Source organism: Emys orbicularis, chromosome 5 (assembly GCF_028017835.1).
Source record: "Emys orbicularis isolate rEmyOrb1 chromosome 5, rEmyOrb1.hap1, whole genome shotgun sequence".
NCBI classification, from domain to species: domain Eukaryota; kingdom Metazoa; phylum Chordata; order Testudines; family Emydidae; genus Emys; species Emys orbicularis.
Window position 1 is genome coordinate 95,932,828 of NC_088687.1, and position 25,193 is coordinate 95,958,020.

The following is a 25,193-nucleotide window of genomic DNA, read 5'->3' on the forward strand; positions in this document are numbered from 1 at the left end:
AAATACAAAGTGTACTGTACTCACTTTATATTTTTGATGACTAGTATTTGCACTGTAAAAAGCAAAAGAAATAGTATTTTTCAATTCACCTAATACAAGTACTGGAGTTCAATCTCTTTATCAAGAAACTTGAACTTAAAAATGTAGAATTATGTACAAAAAACCTGCATTCAAAACCAAAACAAATAGAGCCTGAAAGTCCACTCAGTCCTGCTTCTTGCTTAGCCAATTGCTCAGACACACAAGTTTGTTTACATTTGCAGGAGATAATGCTGCCTGCTTCTTGTTTACAATGCCAGGTGAAAGTGAGAACAGGCATTCTCATGGCACTGTTTTAAATATCTTGCGATGCAGGCTACATGCCAGATGCGGTAAAGATTCATATGTCCTTTCATGCTTCAACCACCATTCCCGGGGACATGCATCCATGCTGATGATGGGTTCTGCTCAATAACAATCCAAAGTAGTGCAGACTGACGCATGTTCATTTTCATTATCTGAGTCAGATGCCACCAGCAGAAGGTTGATTGTTGTTGTTGGGTATTTTTTGGGTGGTTCAGGTTCTGTAGTTTCTGTATCAGAGTGTTGCTCTTTAAAGACTTTTGAAAGCATGCGCCACACCTCGTCCCTCTGATTTGGAAGGCACTTCAAATTCTTAAACCTTGGGTCGAGTGCTCTAGCTATCTTTGGAAATCTCACATTGGTACCTTCTTTGCGTTTTGTCAAATCTGCAGTGAAAGTGTTCTTAAAACGAACATGTGCTGAGTCATTATCCGAGACTGCTATAACATGATCTATATGGCAGAATGTGGGTAAAACAGAGCAGAGGACAGACAATTCTCCCCCCCCCCCCCAAGGAGTTCAGTCATAAATTTAATTAATGCATTATTTTTTTAATGAGCGTCATCAGCATGGAAGCATGTCCTCCGGAATAGTGGCCTAAGCATGAAGGGGCATAGCATATCTGGCACGTAAATACCTTGCAATGCCGGCTATAAAAGTGCCATGCAAATGCCTGTTCTCACTTTTTGGTGACGTAAATAAGAGCGCTGCATTATCTCCTTTAAATGTAAACAAACTTGTTTGTCTTGGAGATTGGCTGAACAAGAAGTAGGACTGAGGCCTTGGCTACACTTGCAGATGTACAGCGCTGTGAGGTTAAACCTGACTTCGTACAGCTGAGTAGGGAAAGCGCTGCAGTCTGTCCACACTGACAGCTGCCCAGCGCACTGTTGTGGCCACATTTGCAGCATTTGCTGCACCATTGGGGCGGTGCATTATGGGCAGCTATCCCACAGAGCACCTCTTCCCATTCTGGCGCCGTGGGAAGGGGGCGAGGAGGCGGGGCATTCTGGGTCCTGTCCCAACACCCCGTGATCCATCGCTTCACATCCCAGAAATCCCGTCCACCTTTGGCGCCATCTTTCAACAGTTTCTGTGCAGCGCGATCCGTTGTCTGCGGGAAATGGAGCCCGAACTGCTGAGGCGTATGCTGACTTATCTCGCCAGCACGTCTCGTTTGGCTGTCGAACTATTCCTTAAGATCCAAAGTGACAGTGAGAGTGAGGAGTCCGATGATGCTATCGAGCCGTGTAACGCGTATGACACGAAATTGCTTGTGGCATTCACGGACATGCAGTGGCTGCAGAACTTTCGGATGAGAAAAGCCACTTTCATGGGACTGTGTGAGGAGCTGGCCCCCACCCTGCGGCGCAAGGACACGAGATTGAGAGCTACCCTGCCAGTGGAGAAGCGGGTGGCTATTGCAATCTGGAAGCTGGCAACTCCAGACAGCTACCGGTCGGTCGCAAACCAGTTTGGAGTGGGAAAGTCGACCGTTGGAATCGTGTTGATGCAAGTTTGCAGGGCCATTAATCGCATCCTACTCAGAAGAACCGTGACTCTGGGTAACGTGCAGGAAATAGTGGATGGCTTTGCACAAATGGGGCTCCCTAACTGTGGAGGGGTGATAGATGGGACGCACATTCCTATTCTGGTACCACCCCACCTAGGATCCAAGTACGTTAATCGGAAGGGGTATTTCTCTATGGTTCTCCAGGCGCTTGTGGATCACCGTGGGCGTTTCATTGACATTAACACAGGCTGGCCCGGAAAGGTGCATGACGCACGCATCTTTCGGAACACTTGGAACTTTTTTCCCAGAGCGGAAGATCACGGTAGGGGAAGTCGAAATGCCCATTGTGATCCTTGGAGATCCCGCTTACCGTTAATGACGTGGCTCATGAAACCCTACACAGGGAGGCTTGACAGCAGCAAGGAACGGTTCAACTACAGGCTGAGCCGGTGCCGAATGACTGTGGAGTGCGCCTTTGGCCATTTAAAGGGCTGCTGGCGATCTCCGTATGGGAAGCTGGACTTGGCCGAAAACAGCATCCCCGCGGTTATACCCACGTGCTGTGCCCTCCATAATATTTGTGAAGGGAAGGGTGAAAGCTTCACTCAGGCATGGACCTCCGAGGTTGAACACCTGGAGGCTGAATTTGCACAGCCAGAGAGCAGGGCTATTACAGGGGCCTAGCCCGGGGCTGCAAGAATTAGGGATGCCTTGAGGGAGCAATTTGAGGCTGAAAACCAGCAGTGATATCTGGTGCACTACACGGGAGTGAAGTGCAGTAGTTCCAATCTTTAGGAATCCGTGTTTGCTAAGCAGACTTGCAGTGCCTGTTTATTTCCTGGGCTAAGGAGTCTTTTACTTTATGCAATAATAAAGAATGTTTTCAAAGCCAAAAAATCCATTTAGTGAAAAGAAACAAGGGGGTGGAGTGGGGAACAGTACAATCACAGATTCGCGTATGTCCTGTCTGGTGTGCTGTGCAGTGAGTGCTGCACTTCAGGACAGCTATACTGCATGGTGATGGAGGTTGAGTGCAGAGGGTAAGGGTCGTGGTTTTCAGCGCTGGGTGGTGAAGATACTGGTGTTGGAGGCAGCTGGTGGTGTGAAGAACACGGAAGTTGGGGAAAGTGGGTTGGAGGTGACAGTGGGGCACAACAGAGTTTTGGGACAAGGGCTGTGGCGGGGGGGGAGGGGGGGCGTTTGCACTTGCGGTACTGCTCCTTCTGCATGGCTACGAGCTCCTGGATAGCATCTGCTTGGCGCTCCAGAATGCTTATGAACCGATCCGTGCTTTGCTGCCGGTGCTCCGTGCTTTGCCGCCGGTGCGCTGCGTTTTCCTGGCAGATCCTGCTTTCTCTCTCCCTCCAGTTCTGTGCTTTCTCATTCTCTTTAATAGATTGCCGCATCACTTCTTGCAGTATGCCGTCTTTGCTTTCTCGCGGTCTCTTCCTGAGTCTTTGCAGTCTCTGAGCAGGCGATAAGAGGGACGGCTGAGGTCTCAAGGTTGATGCAGCTGTATAGGCAAAATGCAACATTTAACAGAGGTAGCATTGTTTATACCAGACAGAGTAATGATTCCCCCCGCAGTTAAGGAGTAGAAAACACACAGGGTCTACACAATAGCATAATTCTCCCGTCCGAAACAGAGCACACATATCCCACGGGAGCCTCAAAATGGTGAGTAAGGGGGATTGATTGTTTCAGGGCTGCACTGTCCTCTGCGTTTCTGTGCCTTGGGGAGAGCCAACAGCTTCAGGGGGCACCTACACTGAACATTGTCCCAACATTTTCCACAGGAGTTCGTCCTGGACGATATCTCGCTGCTGAGGGTGACCTGGGAAGCAAGGGAGGGTCTTCTACTGCAATGCGGCTTCCGCCCTGGTCCATATGCAGCTTGCCTGTGTGCAGCAATGGTCCCCCCCGCCCCTTGCGGCACAGTGGCGTGGACACGTTAGCCTGGCTGGGACAAGGACCATGGTGGCTCTCCCAATAAACCTGCGCAAGCGCATTGCACACGTTCTGGATGAGACATTCGAGGAGATTACTGAGGCCGATTACCGCGATGTGATAAACCACATCAATGCACTATTCCGCATCTAGGCATGCATGCCTAACCCTCCTCTCCCAAAGAGCCCGCACCGAAAAAATTCCTTTCCGAAAAAAAACGGCTTACCGGGAACCTGCTCTTCTGTTTGTCCTCCTCCAAGTACCAGCCGCTGCGACTGGCTACCTTCCTCCTGGCTCGAGAAGAGCTCCTGGCTGCATGGCTCCAGGGATTCCAGGGTGTCTCCATCCGGCCCACCACCCTCACTCCCGTTTTCCTCCTCCTCCTCCTACCCCCCCCCCCCACCGGCTCTGAAGTGTCCATGGTGGTGCTCGGAGTGGAGGTGGGGTTAACCCCAAGTATCGCATCCTTTGTAGAATCGGCAGGTCACGGGGGGAGCACCCGAGCGGCCGTTTGCGTCGCAGGCTTTGCGGTAGGCACTCCGCAGCTCCTTCACTTTAATCCTGCACTGCAGGGCGTCCCGGTCATGGCCCCTTTCCATCATGTCCTTTGATACCTTCCCGAAGGTATCGTAATTCCTACGGCTGGAGCGCAGCTGGGACTGGAAAGCTTCCTCCCCCCAAACACTGATGAGGTCAAGCAACTCCCCATTGCTCCATGCTGGGGCTCGCTTGGCGCGTGGAGGCATGGTCACCTGGAAGGATTCGCTGATAGCACTCCACGCCACTCCGGGCTGAGCAAACAGGAAGGGGATTTATAAAATTTCTGGGGAATGTAAAAGGTGGGTCACATGGTTGGTTACATGAGGCCAGGGCAGTAGAGTTTGAACTGATGACCAGAGTGGCTAGAACAGGCATTGTGGGATACTGTCGAATACTTCTGGAGGCCAGTCACAGCGCATTGAGCGGCCACACTGGCGCTGCAGCGGCAGCACAATACACGCTATTCCTGTCGGGGATGTGGAGTACATGCAGCGCTGCAATCACGGAGATACAGCGCTGCAAATGCCTTGCCAGTGTGGACGGGGAGTGAGTTACAGCGCTGGGGGCGGCTTTACAGTGCTGCAACTCGCAAGTGTAGCCAAGGCCTGAGTGGACTTGTAGGCTCTGAAGTTTTACATTGTTTTGGTTTTGAGTGCAGTTAGGTAACAAAATAATTTCTACATTTGTAAGTTGCACTTTCATGACAGATTGCACTATAGTACTTGTATGAGGTGAATTGAAAGACACTACCTTTTGTTTATCATTTCTACAGTGGAAATATTTGTAATAATAATATACACTTTGATTTCAATTACAACACAGAATTCAATATATATGAATGTAGAAAAACATCCAAAATATTTAATAAATTTCAATTGGTATACTATTGTTTAGCAGCGCAATTAAAACTGCGATTAATCGCAATTAATTTTTTTTAAATTAATCGCGTGAGCTAGCTGCGATTAATCAACAGCCCTAATTTTAAGTGATTATAAGGGATAGCAAACAGATCAAAGCTGATTTTGTAGCTGTGACGTTATTGATATAATCTGGGACCATATAGATCATTGTTGCAACCAAGGTCCTGTAGTGGCACCCAGATATTGTATAAAGGGGGTCAAATGGGGTGTCTAAGACAAGGTTATGGTTTACTGGTTATAATTATGCTGTCTATATGTGTGTATCAATTTTGTAGTTGAAGTTATGAATATTGGCTCTATACTGTCTGTATTTCAAACTTATGCTATGCTGCTGGGTGACATCCCAGACAAATTGGTGTTAGCTCTGCCTAGCCTGCTTGATGGCCCATTAAGGACCATCAGCTATACAATGGACCCATTGAGAGAAGGCAGATACGCCTTGTAACTCAGCAAAGTATGCAGGGACTGGCCCATATGACTCCAGACTCCATTTTGCTGTAATTTTCCACAGTAAGAACAAAGGTGTTCTTACACCTGGAAAAGACTATGTAAGGCGGATGCCTCATCTCCATCAGGTCTTCAATCCTGCTTCATACCTCTGGAGGAACTTTGCTACAAGCTGAAGCTTTGAACAAAGGACTGAGGACCCATCCCAGCGGGGGATGTATTCCAGAGACTTGATTTGAACCTGCAGTTTATTCTATCGCTGCTGCAAGCCTGAACCAAGAACTTTGCCATTACTGTATGTAATTGATTCCATTTAACCAATTCTAACTCTCATCTCTATCTTTTTCCTTTTATGAATAAACCTTTAGATTTTAGGTTCTAAAGGATTGGCAACAGCGTGATTTGTGGGTAAGATCTGAGTTGTATATTGACCTGGGTCTGGGGCTTGGTCCTTTGGGATCAGGAGAACCTTTTTCTTTTACTGGGGTATTGGTTTTCATAACCATTTGTCCCCATAACGAGTGGCACTGGTGGTAATACTGGGAAACTGGAGTGTCTAAGGAGATTGCTTGTGAGACTTGCGGTTAGCCAGTGGGGTGAGACCGAAGTCCTCCTAGTCTGGCTGGTTTGGTTTGCCTTAGAGGTGGAAAAAAACCCAGCCTTGGGCTGTAACTGCCCTGTTTGAGCAATTTGTCCTGAGTTGGCACTCTCAGTTGGGTTCCGCCAGAACCGCATCGTCACAGTGGCGTAGTCGTGCTAGGATCCACAGAACCAGGTCAATTAAGCTTTGGGTCAGAACCCCACGCTATCCACATTTGAATTTTGGGATTGAGAGTTTTGTTGGTTAAAGAGCTGCTGCAATGGCTGAGCAAAGAGCATATGAGGGACTTGGCAAAAAAGCCCTGGAAAATTTGTGTTCAGAAAAGAGGATAAGCTTTAGAAAGAAAGCTACAAATCAAGAACTGAGAAATCTGTTAATAGCCAATGATCAGGGGGCAAGAGCACAGCCCTTACCTGAGGCTGCAGAAGATGCAGAAAAAATTAGGATGCAAAAGGTGACAAGTAAACTGCAATTTGAGCATGAACAGAAGCTAGCAGATCTTCGATTGCTGGAGAAGCAAAAAAATAGCAGAGTTAGAAAGAGAGAGAGAGAAAGAAGCCGATCAAAGAAAGAAGGAGGCTGATGAGCGAGAAGAGAGAGCTCGTAAGGGGCGTCTAGAGCTGCTCGCAGGATGGAACAGGAGACTCGCAGGATGGAACAGGAGACGGCCAGACTTCAGCTCCAAGTAATGGAAGAGCAGAGAAAGTCATCCCCACCTGGTACTCCACTTCCCCCCCCGCCATGAGAAAAACTGGGAAAGGATGTGTCCCATTTACAACGATACTGAGGATATAGAGGAGTTTTTGTCTACCTTTGAACGCCTCTGCAATCTGTACCAGATCCCCGAGGGTCAGCGAATGCCTGTCCTGCTGACCAGACTGACTGGAAAAGCCAGGGAGGTATTTAATGAATTGGGGAAACAAGAAGCCTTAGATTATGAGCGGTTTAAGGATTCTGTGTTAAGGCGGTTCAAGGTTACTCCTGAATCTTAGAGTTAAGTTTAGAAAGTTTAAGATGTCTAATGATTGTACTTTTGTAGAATGTGCTCATAAGCTGATGGGTTTTGTTAAAAAGTGGGTTGTGGGAGCCAAGGCGCATGGGAGTTTTGAAAAACTGCTGGATTTAATAACTTTGGAACAGTTCTTAGACATTCTGCCTGACAATGTGAGAGCAGCTGTGTGTGATAGGGACCCTGAGTCAGTCCTACGGGCAGCAGAGATTGCGGATGCCCATACCCAAAACAGGGCTCGAGAAGGGTGTAAAACCCCGGGGAAAACTAATCACCATTCTCCCCAGTTCAAGAGGAGGGAAGGATTTAAAAGTAAACCTGTCCCTGACTCTTCTAAAGGAGTTCAAGGGGGCCCGGAGGGTAGGAACTCTCATCCCAGGACGGAACAGATTACATGCTATCACTGTGGTATGCTGGGCCACATGAGACCAGACTGCCCGACCCTGAAGGGCAGCCCAAAGCCAGCAACCCCAAATGCCACGATAAATGCCAACTCCATTACCCTGAGCACTCAGGCTGAACCAAGCCACAACAGCTCCACCTTAAGTTCAGGTGCAAGCACAGCAGTAGCTAATGTTAACCCCATCGTCTCCAGTGGCATGGGAGGAGGTGATAAGCTCACCAGTTATGTCAGGACTGAGGCATGGCAGGGGAGTGAGAGGTTTATCATGGAGGCCAAGGTCAATGATGTTGAATGCACGGGATGGCGAGACACTGGCTCGGATGTAACTATAGTCAAGGGACATCTGGTGAAGCCGGAGGACATGCTGCTGGGGGAGTATGTGACGGTAGTGGCACTATCTGAGTACTCTGTGGACCTGCCGATGGCTAGAATCCACCTGGAGTGGGATGGCTTTAAAGGGGATGTGAAGGCTGCTGTCTGGGATTTGATTCCGGCTGATGTGTTGGTAGGAAATAACATATTGGGGGTGCCTGGCCAAGTTAATGTAGTGACCAGGTCACAGAATTTGGGGCTGTGGCAGATACCCTGACTGATGGCAGTGAGGGGGGCAGCAAACAGACAGAGAGTGCCTCTCAAGATGGATCAGGTGAGGGTTTGTCTGAGATATCAATGATTCTGAATCCAAACAAAACCCGGAGTGAATTCATTGTGGCTCAGCAGGGTGATGTATCTCTAGAGAGAGCCAGGAATGATGCTCAGAGTCAGGTCCCAGCCTGTGAAGAGAGGCAGGTTTTTTATGCAGGATGGGCTGTTGTATAGGGAACCGCCTAGGGGAAGAAAGAATTCCCAAGCAGCAGCTCGCAAACAGCCTGAGAGTTACCGCAATGATTTGTTGAAGTTGGCTCATGATAGTCCCTTTGCAGGACATCTGGGTATAGGCAAAACGTGTGACAGGCTAGAGCAGAATTTCTACTGGCCTCACCTTTTTGGGTCGGTGAGAGATTACTGCAGGAGCTGTGAGCTGTGCCAGAAGCGTAAGGGGTTAAGGGGGCCTAGCAAGGTGCCCCTCCAGCCTCTGCCCATTATTGGGGAGGCTTTTGCCAGAGTAGCTGTGGATATTGTGGGGCCCCTCCCAAAACCTTCCAGAAATGGGAAGAAATACATCCTGGTGTAGGTAGATTTTGCTACCAGATATCCGGAGGCTGTAGCCTTGGCTAATATCGAGGCAGAGACAGTGGCAGTGGCCTTGTTCTCTATTTTTAGCAGAGTGGGTTTTCCCAAGGAAATATTGTCTGACCGTGGGTCTAACTTTGTCTGTGGTTTTCAAGCAGTTGTGGGAGTTATGTGGGGTGAAGCACCTGAAAGCTGCTCCCTACCACCCCCAGACTAATGGTCTAGTGGAGAGGTTCAATGGAACCCTGAAGGCTATGTTGAAAATGTATGTGGATAGATGCCAGAATGACTGGGATGTTATGCTGCCGTATCTATTATATGCATACAGGAGCGTGCCCCAAGAGTCTACAGGGTTTGCTCCCTTTGAACTGCTCTATGGGAGGCAGGTCCGGGGGCCCCTAGATTTGGTTCGTGACTCGTGGGAGGGTAATGTGGAGGAGGCAGAGCAGCCGGTGGCCGAGTATGTGGCTCAATTCAAGGAGAGTTTGCAGGAAATGATGAAGTTGGTTGAGCAGAATCTGAAAGAGAGCCAGGATACTCAGAAAGCCTGGTATGACAGAGATGCTAAAGAGAGAGCGTTTGAAATAGGGGACATGGTGTTGGTGCTAGATCCTGTCCGGAAGAACAAGATGAAAGATGTTTGGTCTGGACCCATGGAGGTAGTGGAAAGGATTAATGAGGTTACCTATGATGTGAGGAAGCCCCAGGTCCAGGGAAGTGTGCAGACAGTGCATGTGAACAGAATGAAGGCTTACCATGCAAGGGAGGTAAGTGTGAACATGATCTGTTATGCTGAGGAAGAGGCAGGGTCCGTCCCTTTAATTGACATGGTTGCTGAAAGCCAGGAGGAGATGCCTCTCGAGAGCATTGAGATGGGGGAGGATTTAACCCCCCCTCAAAGAAAGGAACTGCTGATGCTGTTAAAACACCACAAGCGAACATTCTCCAATAGGCCAGGGCTCACAGATAGGATGACACACTCCATTCAGATGGTGGGTCCCCGCCCAGCCCCTAGCAGAGCTTACAGGGCCAAGGGAGAGATGCAAAGACAGATCCAGGAAGAGGTGGAAAGCATGTTGACAATGGGAATAATCACCAGATCCCAGAGCCCCTGGGCCTCTCCCATTGTGATGGTGCCAAAAAAGGACAAGACCATGAGGTTTTGTGTGGATTACAGGAAGCTAAATGCTATCACCCAGCCTGACCCTTACCCCATACCCAGAATAGAGGATCTACTGGATACACTGGGAGGGGCAAGGTTTATAAGCACCCTGGACCTGACTAAGGGGTACTGGCAAATACCCCTGGATGCCGAGGCACAAGAAAAATCCGCGTTCATAGTGGAATCGGGCCTATATGAGTTCAAAGTGCTGCCATTTGGGATGCGAAATTCAGGGGCTACGTTCATGAGACTTATAAATGAGGTCCTACGGGGATTAGAATCTTTTGCGAGGACCTATATAGACGACCTGGCCGTATTCAGCAGTTCGTGGCAAGATCACCTGAACCACATAGGGATTGTGCTGCACCGGCTCAGGGAGGCCAATCTAACGGTTAAGGTTTCTAAATACAGAATGGTAGCTGCTGAGGTGACCTACCTGGGGCACAGGGTGGGCAATGGGCGACTGCGCCCAGAGCCTTTAAAGGTAGAGGCCATTAAAAACTGGCCAACCCCTAGAACTAAAAAGCAGGTCTAATCCTTCATTGGTCTGGCCAACTATTACAGGAGATTTGTGCAGGGATTCAGCGACATTGTTGCTCCCATCACAGACCTGCAAAAAAGGAAAAACCAGACTGGGTGCTGTGGACGGAGGCCTGTGAGCAGGGTTTTCAAAGCATAAAAAGCGCTTTGGCCAAAGAGCCTGTTTTGGCCAGCTCAGATTTTGAAAAGCCTTTTTTACTATGTACAGACGCTTCCAATATTGGGCTGGGGGCAGTGCTAATGCAGGAGGGGGAAGGAGGTAAGAGACATCCCGTGGCATATCTAAGTAAGAAATTGTCCCCCACTGAGCAAAATTACGCTACCATTGAAAAAGAATGTTATGCCATTGTCTGGGCTGTCAAACAACTTAAGCCCTATTTGTACAATAAAAAATTCACTGTGTTGAGTGATCATGCCCCTCTGGTCTGGCTGCACAAGGCCAAGAGCAACAACTCCAGGTTGCTGCGTTGGAGTTTAGCCCTTCAGGAGTATGAAATTGATATAGTCCACATAAGGGGAAAGGAAAATATTGTAGCTGATGCATTGTCCAGAGTGGAGGGCTCTTAGGATGCAGTCAGTGATGTTTGTGACATCCCTTCCTGCATCAATTTTGCGTTGGGGGTGTGACATTATTGATATAATCTGGGACCATATAGATCATTGTTGCAACCAAGGTCCTGTAGTGGCACCCAGATATTGTATAAAGGGGGTCAAATGGGGTGTCTAAGACAAGGTTATGGTTTACTGGTTATAATTATGCTGTCTATATGTGTGTATCAATTTTGTAGTTGAAGTTATGAATATTGGCTCTATACTGTCTGTATTTCAAACTTATGCTATGCTGCTGGGTGACATCCCAGACAAATTGGTGTTAGCTCTGCCTAGCCTGCTTGATGGCCCATTAAGGACCATCAGCTATACAATGGACCCATTGAGAGAAGGCAGATACGCCTTGTAACTCAGCAAAGTATGCAGGGACTGGTCCATATGACTCCAGACTCCATTTTGCTGTAATTTTCCACAGTAAGAACAAAGGTGTTCTTACACCTGGAAAAGACTATATAAGGCGGATGCCTCATCTCCATCAGGTCTTCAATCCTGCTTCATACCTCTGGAGGAACTTTGCTACAAGCTGAAGCTTTGAACAAAGGACTGAGGACCCATCCCAGCGGGGGATGTATTCCAGAGACTTGATTTGAACCTGCAGTTTATTCTATCGCTGCTGCAAGCCTGAACCAAGAACTTTGCCATTACTGTATGTAATTGATTCCATTTAACCAATTCTAACTCTCATCTCTATCTTTTTCCTTTTATGAATAAACCTTTAGATTTTAGGTTCTAAAGGATTGGCAACAGCGTGATTTGTGGGTAAGATCTGAGTTGTATATTGACCTGGGTCTGGGGCTTGGTCCTTTGGGATCAGGAGAACCTTTTTCTTTTACTGGGGTATTGGTTTTCATAACCATTTGTCCCCATAACGAGTGGCACTGGTGGTAATACTGGGAAACTGGAGTGTCTAAGGAGATTGCTTGTGAGACTTCGGTCTCACCCCACTGGCTAACCGCAAGTCCTCCTAGTCTGGCTGGTTTGGTTTGCCTTAGAGGTGGAAAAAAACCCAGCCTTGGGCTGTAACTGCCCTGTTTGAGCAATTTGTCCTGAGTTGGCACTCTCAGTTGGATTCCGCCAGAACCGCATCGTCACAGTAGCCAATAAACAAAAAACACAAACTAAGCTTAATATACTAAATAGATTGGATATGAAAAGCAGATTCTCACTCTAAGAGATGATACAAGCAGGCTGCAGATTCCTAGGAGGCAAGTTGCACTTGCTTACAGCTTGGAATCCCCAGGTGTTCCATTCACAAGCTAAAAATCCCTTTAGTCTGGCTCCAGCACTTCCCTCAGTTCAGTCTTTGTTCCTCAGGTATTTCCAGGGCAGTGAAGAACCCCAGATGATGTCACTCCCTCCCTTATATAGCTTTTGCATAGGATGGTTCCCAGGCTGGTCTGTGGAAAAACACTGACATCCCAAGATGGAGTCTAGAGATGTGGTCTCATTACATGTCCTTGCAGAGTCCTAGCAGCCATTACTCGGAGGCTGTCTCTAGTGTTCTCAGGAAGGCTCCGTAGGTGTGAGATAAGCTTCTCCTAAGGCCTTTCCCAATGGGCCATTCCCCACCCTCTGTCTAGACTGAAAGCATCTTGTCTAGTGGGAGTTCCCCAGGTGTAACAACATTTGAAATGCAGAGACATAGTCAATATTCATAACTTCAGATACAAAAATGATACATGCATACAAATAGGATGATGATATTCAGGAAATCATAACCTTTCCAGTGATGTCTCACATGACTTATCTTGCCTAAAATGCATCATAACTATGTGAGAATCATATCATAATATAGAATCATAGAAACATAAAACGGGAAGGGACCTCGAGAGGTCATCTAGTCCATTCCACTGCACTCAAGGCAGGATTAAGTATTGTCTAGACCATCTCTGACAGGTGTTTGTCCAACCTGCTTTTAAAAATCCCCAATGATGGAGTTTCCACAACCTCCCTAGTCAATTTATTCCAGTACTTAACCACTTCTGACAATTAGGAAGTTTTTCCTAATGTCCAACCTAAACCTCCCTTGCTGCAATTTAAGCCCATTGTTTCTTGTCCTATCCTCAGAGGTTAAGAACAATTTTTCTCCCTCCTCCTTGTAACAACCTTTTATGTAGTTGAAAACTCTTATCGTGTCCCCCTGTCTTCTCTTCTCCAGACTAAACAAACCCAATTTTTTCTATTTTCCCTCATAGGTCATGTTTTCTAGACCTTTAATCATTTTTGTTGCTCTTCTCTGGACTTTCTCTAATTTGTCCACATCTTTCCTGAAATGTGGCACCCAGAACTGGACTCAGTACTCCAATTGAGGCCTAATCAGTGCGGAGTAGAGCGGAAGAGTTATTTCTTGTCTTGCTTACAGTATTCCTGCTAATACATCCAAGAATGATTTTTTTTTTTTTGCAACAGTGTTACACTGTTGACTCATACTTAGCTTGTGATCCACTATGACCCCCAGATCCCCTTCTGCAGTACTCCTTCCTAGGCAGTCATTTCCCATTTTGTATGTGTGCAACTGATTGTTCCTTCCTAAATGGAGTACTTTGCATTTGTCCTTATTGAATTTCATCCTGTTTACTTCAGACTATTTCTCCAGTTTGTCCAGATCATTTTGAATTTTAATCCTATCCTCCAAAGCCGTTGCAACCCCTCCCAGCTTGGTATCGTCCGCAAACTTTATAAGTATACTCTCTATGCCATTATCTAAATCATTGATGAAGATATTGAACAGAACGATACCCAGAACTGATCCCTGTGGGACCCCACTCGTTATGCCCTTTCACTAATAACTACTCTCTGGGAATGATTTTCCAACCAGTTATGCACCCACCTTATAGTAGCTCCATCTAGGTTGTATTTCTGTAGTTTGTTTATGAGAAGGTCATGCGAGACCATATCAAAAGCCTTACTAAAGTCAAGATATACCACATCTATGGCTTCCCTACTATCCACAAGGCTTGTTACCCTGTCAAAGAAAGCTAATGGGTTGGTTTGACACCATTTGTTCTTGACAAATCCATGCTGACTGTTACTTATTACCTCATTATCTTCCAGTGTTTGCAAGCTGATTTCTTAATTATTTGCTCCATTATCTTTCCACATACAGAAGTTAAGCTGACTGGTCTGTAATTCCCTGGGTTGTCCATATTTCCCTTTTTATAGACGGGCACTATATTTGCCCTTTTCCAGTCTTCTGGAATGTCTCCCGTCTTCCATGACTTGTCAAAGATAATTGCTAATGGCTCAGATATCTCCTCAGTCAGCTCCCTGAATCTTCTAGGATGTATTTCATCAGGCCCTGGTGATTTGAAGACATCTAACTTGTCTAAGTAATTTTTGACTTGTTCTTCCCTATTTTAGACTCTGATCCTACTTCATTTTCACTGGCATTCACTGTGTTAGACTTCCAATCACCACCAACCTTCTTGGTGAAATCCAAAACAAAGTCATTAAGCACCTCTGCCATTTTCACATTGTCTTTCCCCCCTCGTTAAGTAACGGGCCTACTGTATCCTTGGTCTTCCTCTTGCTTCTAATGTATTTGTAGAATGTTTTCTTGTTATTCTTTATGTCCCTAGCTAGTTTGATCTCATTTTGTGCCTTGGCCTTTCTAATTTTGTCTCTACATACTTGTGCTATTTGTTTATAATTCATCCTTTGTAATTTGACAGAGTTTCCACTTTTTGTAGGACCCCCCCCCCCTTTTTGAGTTTTAGATCATTGAAGATGTCCTGGTTAAGCCAGGGTGGTCTCTTGCCATACTTCCCCCTCCATAGAAAAGATAAGATAGTTTGCTCTTGTGCCCTTAATAATGTCTCTTTGAAAAACTGCCAACTGTCTTCAATTGTCTTTCCCCTTAGACTTGCTTCTCATGGGATTTTTACCTACCAACTCCATGAGTTTGCTAAAGTCTGCCTTCTTGAAATCCATGATCTTTATTGTGCTGTTCTCCATCCTACCATTCCTTAGAATCACGAATTCTATTGTTTCATGATCACTTTCACCCAAGTTGCCTTCCACTTCCAAAATGTCAACCAGTTCCTCCTTATTTGTCAAAATCAAATCTAGAACAGCCTCCCCTCCCAGTAGTTTCTCCACCCTCTGAAATGAAAAATTGTCTCCAATACATTCCAAGAACTTGTTGGATACTCTGTGCCCTGCTGTGTTGTTTTTCCCAACAGATGTCTGAGTAGTTGAAGTCCCCAATCACCAACAAGTCCTGTGCTTTGGATGATTTTGTTAGTTGTGTAAAAAAAGCCTCATCCACCTCTTCTCCCTGGTTTGGTTCTGTCCTACCATGACATCACCCTTGTTTTTTCCCCCTTTATCCTTACCCAGAGACTTTCAACAAGTCTGTCTCTTATTTCTATCTCAACCTTAGTCCAAGTGTATACATTTTTAATATATAAGGCAACACCTCCTCCCTTTTTTCCCTGCCTGTCCTTTCTGAGCAAGCCGTACCCCTCTATACCAATATTCCAGTCATGCGTATTATCCTACCAAGTCTCTGTGATGACAACTATATCATAGTTGTGTTTATTTACTAGCATTTCGAGTTCTTCCTGCTTATTCCCCATATTTCTCGCATTAGTATACAGACATCTAAGATACTGATTTAATTTTCCCCCTCCAGTTCTGTCTTGTCTCTCCCTTATTTCTGCTATACATCCCATGCTTCCCCCAGATTCTGACCCTTCTCCCAGGTCTCCCTGTTTTTGACTTACCTGTGGGCTTTGGTCACCTGCCCCCGTCAAACCTAGTTTGAAGCCCTCCTCACTAGGTTGCTATGAAGAATCACTATGAAGAATATGGGGTGCAGTCTCCGTGTTAAAATGTTTATTGGTCAACTTCAAAATCTCTCCTATCACCACCACTAAACCTAATAAAGATGAGCTGTGATATGATAAATTCTACAGATGGTTAACCTGCAGTGGCACAGGTTTGCAGTCCTGTCTTTACATGTTTGTTAAATATAAAATTTCTTACCTGGCAACCACCTCAGCTGTTGCACAGGCTGACAGTGCTTCCTCTACTACAAATTAATGTTTCTTATTTTCAAGTGACCCTTTCACTGACATTTTGACTTCTTCTAAGTACAGATATTTTGCCTTAAAAGTTTGATAAAATTATGCTTGATAGAATTTTCCTCATTTTGTAAGAATAAGAGGAAAGGAGAGTTTTTGTTATGCTCTAGTCTAAAACAATGGTTTTTTCAACCTTTTTTCATTTGCAGGCCCCTAAAAATTTTCAAATGGAGGTGTGGACCCCTTTGGAAATCTTAAGCATAGTCTGCGGACCCCACGTTGAAAACCACTGTTCTGTGGTAATGACAGCCTTTCGCAGACCCCCTTAGACTTAGTCCCATGGGTTGAAAACCACTGCTCTAAAACATATTTCAAACACAAAACCGCCGTTATATTTAGTACCTACTAACTTGTATGTGGGTGTATTGAAGTGTCCATAGCTCATTGAAGAGTAACTCCCTTTCTGGTGACACAGAACAATGTTATCAGAGGCAGAGGTTGCCTCATTCCTTAACTGCATTTGCCCCATTCCACAGGAATTGCTGGCACCCCAAAATGTCCAAGACCCTAACATCCACAGGCTCCAGAACTCTTGTGCCTTGCTAATAGGCTTCTTCTAATTGGCTGTGGGGATTTTCCCCAGGTTGCAGGGCAGGTAATTCGGCCCCAGCCACTTTCAGAACCTTAAAAAAAACAAAAACCCCAAAGAAATGCACTGTGGGGGGAGAGGAAAACAAAAAGAATGTAGAGATAGGGCGCCTAGTGCTGCTTTGCACGCTTCCAGAATGTTGGAGGATGGCTAAATGTTTAACTCTCCTGAGAAGCAGGAAATGCAGTGTTAGGGTAATGCAAACTTAAACTTCTTGAAACCCAGGAAGTACCTTAATTTTGTAATGCCACCCCCATACCTGTTAATCTTAACATTACCCTCTTTGAACGACCCGCCAGCTCTCCCCTGACAGACATGGCCCTCTTCATACAAGATTGTGAAGCACTTTGAGATCTGCTGATGAAAAGTGCCATTAATACTGAGTACAGTGGGAATGTGGTCCATGAATACTGTAATAGAAACAGTTCTTCGAGTGCTTGCTCATATCCATTCCAGTTAGGTGTGCGCGCGCTGCGTGCACGATCGTCGGAAAACTTTTACCCTAGCAACACCCGGTGGGTCGGCTGTGGAGCCCCCTGGAGTGGCGCCCTCATGGCGCTGGATATATACCCCAGCCGACCCAGCGCCCCCTCAGTTCCTTCTTACCGCCCCTGACGGTCGTTGGAACTGTGGAGCACAGCATAGCTGGTCTCCACACTCCCTAGCTTATAGTTCTCATTTCTGTAGATAGTTGTGTATAGTAGTTAAAGTTCTTTAGATAGTTGTTTATTTAGTTTTGTAGTTGTTGTAAATTGTTAGCGGGGGTTAAGGGGGTTGTTCTCCCCCCTTTTCCCCCCGGAGCATACCGGGCTCATGCCCAAGGCTCCTGGCTTTAAGCCGTGCGCGTCCTGCACAAAGCCTATGCCAACGAGCGACCCGCACACCTCCTGCTTGAAGTGCCTCGGGGAATCCCATCAAGCAGATAAGTGCCCGATCTGCAAGGCCTTCAAGCCTCGAACAAGGAAGGAGCGGGACTTTCGGCTTCGGCAGCTCCTAATGGAGGCAGCACTCAGCCCGGATCCTCCCTCGGCGCGCCCAGCCCCGGCACCGAGCGCCTCGGTGCGCAGCGCCCCAGCGGCTCCGACCGGCGCCGCGGACAAGTCCTCTCGGCACCGGCAGACTTCGGCACCGCGCCCGCATCAGGGGACTCGGCGCCGATCCCTATCTCCGGGCCATAAGAAGGCCCGCAAGGCACAGGACATTGCTGCCCTGAAGACGCCGGCTCCCCCGGTGCCGGGGGTAGAGCCGCGTCCGCCTTTGGACCGCCAGAAGCAGGCGGCCACACCGTCGACTCCGGCACCGAGGCCGTTGAGTCCGGTGCGGACTGTTTCACCACCTAGGCTGGTGGTAGAACCTTGTCTCCCTTCAACCCCGGAGACATTTGCGACCGCGAGGGACCTGATTGCCCTCACGGAGCCGGCACCGTCGCAACTTCCGGCACCGGTGGCTCCACGCATAGTGCAGTCCAGAGGCAAGCCTGCACTGGTGCGCCCACCGTCTCCAGCCATAGACTCTCGGCACCGCTCCAGGTCTCGGAGCAGGTCCCGACGCCGCTCGGAGTCCCGGCGCCGACTATCACCTCGGCACCGGTCGTACTCACGGTCGAGATCCTCTTCGCGACGCCGCTCTACATCTCGGCACCGTCGCGACCGCCGGCGCCGATCGGACTCGAGGCGTACCTCCCGGCACCGGTATGAGCGCCGCTCGAGGGACCGCTCCCGGTACCGGGTATCGTCGCGATCGTCGTCCCGCTCCAGATCCGGATCGCGGCACCGGCAGGGCTACCAGCACCGATCCCGGCACCACTCTCCGGCACCGCGCTGGGACAGATCGCCCTACGACCGGCACCGCACCAGCCGGGGCCGGATGCATCGCGCTCGGCACCGCCGTGGCCGTCGAGATCTGCATCCCACTCCTCTGAGGGGGCCTCTAGATCGGCCTACCCTCCCCAGGGGCAGGCGGCTTCGGCAGACTTCGGCCATTCGCAGGACACAGCAGAGGACCCTACGCAGGGACCTGCGCACTGGTCCTTTTGGACCCCATGGGCCTACCACCAAGCCCAAGGGGCGCCGCCGTCTGCCGCCCGCTCGGCACATTCTGAGCCCAGAGCCCCGGAGGCCACCATCTCCCGCCCCCCCCCAGGGGGCATGGAGGCTCCAGTGCCCACGCCTGCAGAGGCCCTGGACCCTGGGGCGAGTGAGGCCCAGCTCCAGGAGCACCTAGAGCAGGATCTGCCATTGGACCCCTTGCCACCGGGGGCATCCTCCTCCTCCTCCTCCCCCGATGAGGCGGTAGCGGGGACATCCGCCATGGGCCCGCCCCCTATAGACCTTCGGGCCCATCAGGAACTGTTGCGCCGGGTGGCGCGCAATATGGACCTCCAGATGGAGGAGATCGTGGAGGTTCACGACCCGATCGTGAACATCCTCTCAGCGGACGCCCCATCCAGAGTGGCGTTACCGCTTATTCGCTCCATACAGGCTAATGCCACCTCGATCTGGCAAACCCCGGCCTCTATTCCACCCACGGCCAGAGGCGTGGAGAGGAAGTACTTTGTTCCCTCCAAGGACCACGAGTATTTGTATACCCATCCCCAACCGTGCTCACTGGTGGTGTCATCAGTGAATGCACGGGAGCGCCATGGCCAGCAGGCGGCAGCGCCAAAATCGAAGGACGCTAAGCGCTTCGATTTGTTCGGGCGCAAGGTCTATTCGGCGGGGGGGCTTCAACTGAGAGCGGCCAACCAACAGGCGCTCTTAAGCCGGTATAACTTTAACACCTGGTCCTCAATGGGGAAGTTTAAAGAACTGGTTCCCCAGGAATCTAGGGAAGAGTTCGGGACTTTGGTAGAGGAGGGTAAGCGGGTGGCACGCACCTCCCTACAGGCCTCCCTGGATATAGCTGACTCGGCCGCTAGAACCCTGGCTTCGGGTATAGCCATGAGGCGAACCTCCTGGCTCCAGGTGTCAGGCTTGCTGCCAGAACTGCAGCAGACCCTCCAGGACTTACCCTTTGAGGGCCAGGGCCTGTTTTCTGAGAAGACGGACTCTAGGCTCCAAAACCTCAAAGACTCTCGGACAATGATGCGCTCCCTGGGGATGCATGTCCCAGGGCCACAGCGCAGACCCTTCAGGCCCCAGCCTCAGAGGTTCTACCCTCCCCCGCCTCGCCCGAGACAGGACTTTGCCAGGAGGCGGGGTCAAGGCGGTAGGCGGAGGTCGACCGGCCCTCAACCCGGTCAGAACCAGGGCCAGCCTAGGCCACCTTCAGGGCCTAGGCAAACCTTTTGAAGGTGCGGTCGAGGACGGCACCATAACAAGCGCCCAGGATTCAACTCCCCCCTTCCGGGATCGCCTCTCCCGTTTCCACCGTGCTTGGTCCCTTATAACCTCGGACCGTTGGGTCCTTCGCACGGTGGAGAGGGGATACGCCCTCCAGTTTTCCTCGCCCTCCCCCTCCCCGTCCCTCTTCAGGGACCCTTCTCACGAGCAACTCCTTACACAGGAGGTTTTTGGGCTCCTGGCTATGGGGGCCATAGAGGAGGTTCCACCGGAGTTAAGGGGCAGGGGGTTTTATTCCCGTTACTTCCTGATCCCCAAGTCGAAAGGGGGTCTACGGCCCATCTTCGACTTGCGCGGACTCAACAAATTCATAGTAAAGTTGAAGTTCCGCATGGTATCATTGGGGACCATTATTCCTTCACTGGATCCTGGAGACTGGTTCGCCGCCCTCGACATGAAGGACGCATATTTCCATATAGCAATTTATCCACCTCACAGGCGCTTCCTGCGGTTTGTAGTAAACAAGGTGCACTACCAATTCGCAGTCCTTCCCTTCGGCTTGTCCTCGGCTCCCAGAGTGTTCACAAAGTGTCTGGAAGTCGTCGCGGCATACCTTCGTCGACAAGGGGTACAGCTGTTCCCGTATTTGGACGACTGGCTGGTGCGCGGCCGCACCAGGGACCAAGTTCAGGCTCACGTCCACATAGTGACACACACTTTCCGCGAGCTGGGCATTCTACTCAACAGAGAGAAGTCCACTCTAGTGCCAACCCAGAGAATAGAGTTCATTGGAGCAATCCTGGACTCCAGACGTGCACGAGCCATTCTGCCAGACAGCCGATTTCAGACCATCGCACGCGTCATTCACGGACTGCGGGCATCTCCGATTACCATCATAAGAACATGCCTTGCCCTGTTGGGTCACATGGCCTCGTGCACCTACGTAACCAGGCATGCCAGACTACGGCTTCGCCCACTACAGGCTTGGGTATCATCGGTGTACCGTCCTCACCGGGACGACCTGAACATGCTGGTCACGGTTCCGTCCTCGGTCTTGGCCTCCCTCACCTGGTGGTTGGACCGCGCGGCGGTCTGTGCAGGAGTACCTTTTCACGCCCCACAACCCTCCCTCCACCTAGTCACGGACGCCTCATCTCTAGGATGGGGCGCTCACCTTGGGGAGCACCATACCCAGGGCCGGTGGTCCGCGTCCGAACTAGCCCTGCACATCAACGTCCGAGAACTGATGGCGGTGCGACTAGCCTGCCAGGCATTCCTCAATTTCCTACAGGGCCGTTCTGTGTTGGTACTCACCGACAACACCACGGCCATGTTTTACATCAACAAGCAAGGCGGAGCCCACTCATCGCTCCTCTGCAAGGAAGCCATTCGCCTGTGGGACCTCTGTATCGCCCACTCGATCCATCTCACGGCATCGTTCCTTCCTGGAGTCCAGAATACGCTGGCGGACCGTCTCAGCAGGTCCTTCCAGACGCACGAGTGGTCGATTCGCCCGGACATCATCTATTCCGTCTTCCAGAGGTGGGGATTTCCCCAGGTCGACCTGTTCGCTTCTCGAGCCAACAGGAAGTGCCAGGCGTTCTGCTCCCTATACGGGCGAGCCCCAGGCTCTCTGTCGGACACCTTCCTCCTAACGTGGAAGGACCACCTGTTCTACGCCTTTCCCCCGTTTCCGCTGGTCCACAGGGTACTACTCAAGATCCGCACAGACCATGCACGAGTAATTCTAGTAGCTCCCGCTTGGCCGAGGCAGCACTGGTACACCACACTGTTGGAGCTGTCGGTTCAAGCGCCGATCACGCTCCCCTTGACTCCGGATCTCGTCTCTCAGGACCACGGCCGACTGTGTCACCCCGACCTGCAATCGCTCCACCTCACAGCGTGGATGCTCCATGGCTGAGTCAGACAGAGCGGCAGTGCTCGCAGTCCGTCCAGCAGATCCTGATGGGAAGTAGAAAGCCCTCGACGCGGTCCACTTACTTAGCCAAGTGGAAGCGGTTCTCCTGTTGGTGTGAGCAACGAGCTACGTCCCCCTTGGAGGCACCTATCCCTCTCATACTGGAATATCTCCTGTCCCTAAGACAGCAGGGCTTGGCGATATCTTCAATCAGGGTTCACCTCGCCGCTATTTCGGCATTCCACCCAGGAGAACTCGCGTCCTCGGTCTTCTCTAACCCGATGGTCGTTAGATTCCTCAAGGGCTTAGACCGGCTGTACCCACAACAACGCCAGCCGGTTCCGACGTGGGACCTCAACCTCGTTCTCTCCAGGCTCACAGGGCCTCCGTTTGAACCATTGGCGACCTGTTCGCTCCTTTACTTATCCTGGAAGACGGCCTTCCTCGTAGCCATCACCTCAGCACGGCGCGTTTCTGAACTCAGAGCGCTCACGTCCGAACCCCCATACACGGTGTTCCACAAGGACAAGGTGCAGCTTCGCCCCCACCCTGCCTTTCTTCCAAAGGTGGCTTCACCTTTCCACGTAAACCAGGATATCTTTCTCCCGGTCTTCCATCCAAAGCCACACGCTACTCGTCAAGACCAGCGTTTGCATTCTTTGGACGTACGCAGGGCCCTGGCTTTCTACATTGACCGTACAAAGCCTTTTAGGAAGACGACACAACTCTTCGTTGTAGTGGCCGACCGGATGAAAGGCTCACCGGTCTCCTCACAGTGCCTGTCCTCTTGGATCACGTCCTGTATTCGTGCTTGCTACGACCTGGCAGGTGTCCCGACGCCGCGCCTCACCGCTCACTCCACGAGGGCCCAGGCCTCCTCGACTGCCTTCCTGGCTCAAGTCCCGATCCAGGACATTTGTAGAGCTGCAGTTTGGTCTTCCGTACACACATTCGCTGCTCACTACGCGCTGGTGCAACAATCCAGGGACGATGCTGCTTTCGGGTCAGCGGTTCTGCACGCAGCGACGTCTCACTCCGACCCCGCCACCTAGGTGGGGCTTGGGAGTCACCTAACTGGAATGGATATGAGCAAGCACTCGAAGAAGAAAAGACGGTTACTCACCGTTGTAACTGTTGTTCTTCGAGATGTGTTGCTCATATCCATTCCAAACCCGCCCCCCTTCCCCACTGTCGGAGTAGCCAGCAAGAAGGAACTGAGGGGGCGCTGGGTCGGCTGGGGTATATATCCAGCGCCATGAGGGCGCCACTCCAGGGGGCTCCACAGCCGACCCACCGGGTGTTGCTAGGGTAAAAGTTTTCCGACGATCGTGCACGCGGCGCGCGCACACCTAACTGGAATGGATATGAGCAACACATCTCGAAGAACAACAGTTACAACAGTGAGTAACCGTCTTTTACACAGCCTCTTCTCTAAAGCAAAAATTATGTTTGAGTCAAGCTTAGTGAACATGAGTTAGCTGTGCCTGGCCTGTACTCAACCACTTTCCATACTCATGAGAGAGAAACCTTCACATAATTCAAGTGAGCACTGAGGTGCTCTGTTGTGTGTGCTACCAGGCTGCTAAAAATCTCATTGGCAAGAATACACCATTCTGGTTCTCTGTTTGGAGAACTTCCATAACTGTGCAGAAACAAGGGATTCTCAATCCCTTGAGGCGCTTGCCATATCTGGCAGTGTCAACTTTGGCAACTTGCTGCAACTAATCGCTCCACCATTTGGTATAGTTACATCTATTGTGTTGAAAGGCATTTGGCGTGCATGCAGATAAATAATGGAATACAATCCTCTTGGGACCCAGCAGAAATGGCACTGTTAGTAATTTGCTTATTATGGAACAGACTGTGAAGAGCCATAATTAGTAGTACTGCCAGCTCTAGGGAGGGTAGAGTTAAGGTTGCTGGAAAGGGATTATGTGAATGGGTTACGTTAATTCTTTATTTCCAAGTTTTCAAACATTTAAGTTCTTTATTGTAACTCTGCTTTTTCTGGTTTTTAGTGGCTTAAGTTTAGCTACCCTCCATATGGGAAGGGTTTGAGGCAGCACTAGGCAACAGTAAGTGTATTGCCTAAGTCTCGTGTGAATTAACTTGTTTTTAAAATTCAGACTTGGCATATGCATAACTGCCAGTGAAAAATGCAGGGGGGGGGGGGGAAGGTTTGAATGATGTGGCCTTTGTGCTGGTAAAATATTAGTCTTAGGGCAAGGCTACACTATAAAATTGTCAACCTAAGTTATGTTGACATACAGCCATTGCAGTAATTTAATCGCTTTTGCATGTCCACATTACGCTCCTTGTGTTGGTGGTGCGCGTCCTCACTACCAGCGCTTGCATTGATGCAGAGAGCAGTGCATCATGGGTAGCTATCCCACTGTGCAACTTGCCACCGTCTAGCGCAGGATGTTTTCGGAAGGATTGCAATGCAAGGGTTTGTAAAGGGGGGCAAAGTCTCACGGTGGTGACTGGGAATGTGATTTCAACGTCCCATGATGTAGTTTTCTCCATCCCATAATGATTTAATATCAATACTTCAAAAAATGTATTGATCCTGAGAACAGTTGGTATTGTGTTCAAATTGTTTCAAGCCATGTCAGGTTTGATATTAGACCCTATATCATGTTGTTCTCATTATAATTCCTTTTTTAAACTGATATAAGTCATACATAGCATCACAAACCACTAATTTTTAGGGAATAATGCTCTATACTGTTGGCTTTGGACTCTGTAGTAAAGGAGATGGACACAGAAGAGCTGATTTCAAAACAGCTATCTGCCGTGGAAACTTTTTATTATTCCGGTAACAAACTGGAACAAATGGAATTGAGGCTCTGCTCGGAGTACGGTGTGCCATATATCTATATATATATCATTAGGCTATATAGTATTTTATGTTAGCCAGACTAAAAGTTGTGGATAGACTGGCATGTGATTTCAAGTTGCAAGGGATTTATTCTGCCTCAGAATAGTAACTCATTAGTTAAACAACTAATAAATTCAGGCACACTACTGGTTTTCACACTGTTAGGATAACATGGCGATGGGTGGTGCAGTGTTGTCCTGTACAACAAGACCAATCAGTGGTAAGGAATCAGCT

General features: G+C 49.3%; 1 protein-coding gene across 1 annotated transcript in view; it reads left to right on the top strand.

The window, feature by feature from the left end:
* The window catches only part of NFXL1 (nuclear transcription factor, X-box binding like 1), a 101,844-nt gene that overhangs the window by 9,029 nt on the left and 67,622 nt on the right, over positions 1–25,193 (top strand). The gene's annotated exons all lie outside the window — the stretch shown is intronic.